Below are 5,938 nucleotides of genomic sequence, written 5' to 3'. Positions count from 1 at the left end.
AACTATCATTCAACCCAACTTTGGGTCAAATATGGACTAACCCAACTGTTGGGTTAAATTTTATACATTTTTAACCCAAAAGTTGGTTTAGTCCATATTTGACCCAAAGTTGGGTTGAAACAACCCAGCATTTATTAGAGTGTATATATCTAAAATATGGTCATGCTGAATAAGGCATTAATATTTGCTTTATAAGTAATAAAGAGCCAATATGCTAGTAATATGCATTTCACAATAGCCTATATATTTTCCGCATAATTCTGTACACATAGCCTATTGTATATCCATATAAATGTGTATAGTAGCCTACATATATGACCAAGCACACACTACCATATTTTACAACTATATACCACATTTACAAATAGCCTATACATATACATAATATATATATACATATACATAATATATATATATATATATATATATATATACATACACTATGAAGTGTGTTATTGAATATAAAATTACATACATTACAATATAAGTATATAATGAAAAGCGGCAGTTCCTTGTATTTAATATATTGTAATATAGTAACACAATATATTATTCTGTATATTTCAAATATACATTTAAATAATTTAATATATTGATCCTTAATATATAAGGAAATATATTTTCTTTGCATAAGGGAAATATAATAAATTTCATCTTCCTTATCAAATCATTCACATAAGCACGACTGGCTGATTCTAGGTTTTTCTACCACTAAACCGGACATGAATGAAGTGATGTATTGTTCCTGCAACGTGACAAAGACCTGAAATCATGCTGATCTCTGACACAGCAGGTTTTTGATGGCTCTGTAAAAACGGAACATCATTGCTTTCGGCAAGGTGACGGATGTACTCATCTGCCATAATTCACATTTAATATCTTAATCCCAGAGGTCCATAGAGGCACGTGCTGTGTGTCCTTGCTGTGTATCTTTTCCTCTTCACTCACCATTAAGCACCGCGGCTATGCTCTGTTTCCCAACAGGATAAAACATGAATGAAGCAAATACAACAAATAATGGTAAACCTTTAAAAAAAAAAAGAACTTGAACATTAACACTAAACCGCAAACTACACAATAACAATTTGTTCTACAAACTTCCAAAGGAAAGCGTGCGCAACACTTTCTGAATTGAAACATAATCATGGAATTACTAAGTTCTAGTTGAACTGTGTTTTATACAAATTTCATTCTGATTTACTTGCAATGGTTAAAGCTATTTTTATGCTAAAAGAAAAACCTGTTATTCTGTCTTCATTTATTCACCCATCAATCCAAACCCATATGACTTTTGATTGACCTATAGGATGAGTGAATGTTGACAGAATTTTTGTTTGTAAGGGAACTATTTATTTAATTACACTGATTATTTTATGTATGTGTGGAATGCTGCATTCCTGTGTCTGTTTTGGGCATCAGGCCAGACAAAGATGCTGCTTAACGCACTGCTGAGAGAGGTCAGACAACCCTGGGGCTAAAAAAGGTTGAGAAATGTTCATCATAAAATAGCTTGATGTACTACAATAATAAACTGTAACATTCAAAACCTAAAAAGCCCTCCCCAGCCCACAAAATGCTCTTTTTTGTGTTGGGGAGAAGGTTTCGAGATCTGAAAGTTGTAGTATGTTTTTATTGAACATGAAAAATGACTTTTGCAACTTTCTTCAGGTACAGACTCCTTGGAGAAAAGTGGTTACATTATATACTATTATTCCTTGAAAACAGAAGAGCTCTTGTAGTATAATGATGGCAAATGTTGTGCCGAATTGGGGTTACTGCTGTTTATTTCAGCATACATTATTTTGTGTAACAATGTGATGCAGACTATGGAGATAATAAAGAATGAGGCAGTTAAAAACTGTATCTGACACAACAGCAAACAAGAGTAGGTTTATGAGCACCAGATCACAGCACTCAGTATTGCTGCTTTTTTAGGCAAGCAATGAAAGAAAGAAAGAAAGAAAGAAAGAAAGAAAGAAAGAAAGAAAGAAAGAAAGAAAGAAAATGACAGGGTTAAAAATAGTAACAAATAAAAATATTACATGAATAAATTTTAATTATATTTTTTTAAATATATGAAATAACCACAGGATAGCATAAGCATAATAGAAGCATAACTGAGATTATGACAAAACCTTAATATGTGTAATACATTGATTGGTTGGAGTCAGGATTTGGATTAGGATTAAGCTCAATTTTTCTAAAGCATTAGTCACTGTCTAAAACCATGAGCAATAATTGCAAAGGATTATTTCAAACTTGTGTACCAATTATTTTAAGTGTCATGTCAATAATCAAGTATCTAGTTCAGCCTAAACCTAATGTGGTATTTTAAACTAATTAACTGTACATGACACAAAAAGTAAAAGATTTTCATTACCATGTACTACCTAAACTTTGATTTTTTACAATGCATTGTTAGATCGGGTCTCCACGCCAAATAATGTTTGGGATCCAGCCCCAGATGCCAGATCCCAATAAGAAAATATCAGTTTGATCAGTAACAGAACAACTAGTCAGCAGCGCTGTTAATACCCAAACCCTGTCAACAGCAAGTCTTGTCTGGTATCCAAAACGAGTGTTTAACAGTCTTCTGTCAGTCAAGTAGCCAGAGAAGAGCAGAAGCAGGAGACGAAGTGATGATGGTAAAAAGTAACAGAGTTTATTAAACAATTTTCTTTGAGTATGTCTCAATGTTCAAACTACGTCTGACCAGCACAAATTCAACATGTACCAAATACTGCTTCACAGCAACATCCCATAAACCTTGGGTTTCCATAAACATTCCCTCTTATTTATCTCTTATTCATACAGACAAAACAGTTCATTAAACCCCACAAGCATGAGACTGAAAAACAATGAAAATGCATAAGCTAGGGAAAATGAATAAGAAATATAAAATATAGAAACATAATAAATGAATACACATAATAAACGAATAAACAATAAAAATACTTAATATAATGATAAATGATAAAAAATAATCAAATAATCAAAATAATTAAATCATAAATCATATGAATGACTAATGATTATAAAATGATTATGTGAATAAATGATTATGAATTAATTAAAAAAAAACATAAAAATTAAAACAACACACAATTTGCATGTGAGGATCTAAGGATCCTTCAGCATAATGCTGCTGTCACATTAAGTAAATATTTATTCACAAATTATTTTATGAGAAGAAAGACGGCTTGTACAAGAAAGTAGCATAGCTATGCAGGGAATCAGTTGCCTGGAACAATGGTCAAAAATACAGATTAGCAGTCATTTTATGAAAATATGTGACCACAGAATCCAAATTGTATGCCATAATTATACTACAGTTATATGGTGATTTATTCATGAGAATGATAATACACAGCCTCCTGATCAAACAATGGAGTTATATGCACACACACATACACACACACTGATGAAACAGCATTAAAAGAACAAGTGAGGCCTAATATAATGTCATCTTAATGGAAACCAGTTTGATTTCCGGTATCAGTTTGAACATGACACTGAAAATGAACCAAGAGTATTGTTAACAAATTCATCATTACACGTTTTCTGCTCACTGAGCTCATTATGGTTTGAGTGTCATATCTCACAACTACATAATTATATCTGTTCATGAGCTATTTCTCCCAGGACCCTGTGAGGGAAACTGTGAGAACAAGTTCCATTAAGAAGGTGTTTAGTCAGCAAACATTACTGTCATCCCAGTTCAAAACCTCTCAAATACCATCCACAGAAATAAAACTCTTCGTAGTTTCTTCCTTTATTTTTTCTCCTCCAGATTTGAGGGATACACACAAAACTATGGCTCCAGAATGGACCAGTCGGAATCAAGTATTTCAGAAAGATGTGTGATAAGTGGCCCACAAACTTTCTTCAGGAATACAGAGCTGCACTGCAATCATACACAAATTACCTTTACATTCTTACATTCACTGCTACTCATAACTTCATGCAATTCTTGACATCATCATATGCAAGGAATTTTACGCAAGATAGGGGTTTGTAGAAAGGACAGCACGTTATTTTCAGTTCTGTCACCACCACTGGAATGACACAGTAAGACACTGTTTGATAAATATTTCACAGCTTCTTTACCCCAAGGGTTCCTCTGAATCTTACCATGACAGGTAAGAAGCTCAGATGAGCTGAATTGATGTAATGTTTTCACATTTTCTCTTTTACCAGCCTTTCCAATGCTTTTGCACTAAACTGCTCTGAAAATGGACTAGCCCAGAAATTAACTTTTGGTTAAAAATGTGCTGATGTTTTGGATTCTTTACATAATTAAAATCAGTGAAATGCATGACTGCAGTCATTCAGAATTAACATAAAATAAAATAAACGCCATGAAATCATTATTGGACATTTGAGGTTTTTAGTCCATGCTTGTTAGCTTTGAAGGCATGTGCTACAGTAGTTAAAAATAAACAAGCAGAAATACACATTTAAATTTTAGTCTTTCTCTTCTGGGAAAATGGGCCAGAAATATTGATGACTCATTCTGCAGTCAAGGGTATCTAAATTGAGGTCCACTAAAATGCTCTCTAAAATTAGACTGTCTCTCCCCTAATAGGTCAACCACCTGTCTCTGACTAGAAACAGCAAGCGGCAAATCATAATGCATGACTATAACATAAACTTAAGCCTACTGTTTTTTTTTTATTAAAAAAAGATGAGCCATGTTCCTCAAGCCCATCTAATGCCATGTTTCAATAAGAATTACGTTAACAAAGTAAAGAAAGCTGCTTATCAACCCAGTTCATGGGGTCTTGAAACCTTTGTAGGGTGAATACAAACGGGACCCTAAAAGTCACAATGAATTAGAAGTAGCGGCAGATTTTCTCATTTGCATTGTGATGTACATCCGAGTGTAACAGATTATTGAAAAAGAAAAATGTAGGATGGGGATTTGGCTCAATGCATCGGTTTTTGATTGGTGTGAAATGTGTTTTGACTGGAAATGACATCAGTGGCGACATACAGCCAATGAGAGAGCAAGATGCATGGCAAGAGAAATTCCAGGATGAGTTGTCCTCGCAACCATTCTCTCCTCTGTATTCTTCTGTTTGTTTTTTTTGTTTGTTTTTTGTAAATCACCACACAGACAACCTGGATCACAAACCTTTTCTGGACCACCACTTTCATTGGGAGGAATTCCAGTCTCGCACCAGAATGCCACTCATGCATGATCTTACATCATTTCCTGTATCACTACTTGTGCATGTCTTTTGTAAACAAGGGAAATGCTGTGTAATGTGTGACCTCCAGTTGCTGATCCGTTGTGTAATGCGCAAACAGCACAAACAGCACAGCAATTTCATGATACCCAAAACAGTCATGTAGTGTGAAAGAAAAAGTGATCCGAAGACTTTGAAAATCGTGCAGTGTATGGGTGGTGTGAGTTGCTGTCAAGAAAGAAACACCAAAGAAGTGCACATATCGTAGTGGTACTCAAAACTGAAAGAAAAGAGGAACATCACAAGCAATTGTCATAAAAACCAACAATATTCATAGTACAATGTGCCAAGTTTGTTAAACCTTACCATTATTTTGCCCCTAAAAATTAAATGTCCATTGAGGAAGATTTGCTTGAACCAGCTAGGTTGTTCGCTGAAGAAGCTTCACCTGCGGAAATGACAACACTTCCCCCAAAATCACAGGTGCAACAAATTAAATGATCCAGTGGTAAGTGAAAGTATTTTCTGATGACCCAATATTTTGGGCTGAGGCCCCTAATCCAAACTTTGCTTGGGGCAGGTCCTGGGTTGGAAACAAAGCCTAGATTGCAAAATCAATTGCTATGAACTGTAGGTATAAAAGAAAAGTGTATCACAGAAATTAACACAAAAATGTTGAAGTGAATAAAAAGTTTTCATGGGAGTAACAGTGTGACAACTTTTTTCGATGGAAATAAAAAAAAAAAAAA

Source organism: Sinocyclocheilus anshuiensis, unplaced genomic scaffold (genome assembly GCF_001515605.1).
Source record: "Sinocyclocheilus anshuiensis isolate Anshui unplaced genomic scaffold, SAMN03320099.WGS_v1.1 scaffold425, whole genome shotgun sequence".
In the NCBI taxonomy this organism is placed as follows: Eukaryota; Metazoa; Chordata; class Actinopteri; order Cypriniformes; family Cyprinidae; genus Sinocyclocheilus; species Sinocyclocheilus anshuiensis.
Note: the sequence above shows the minus strand (reverse complement) of the source record.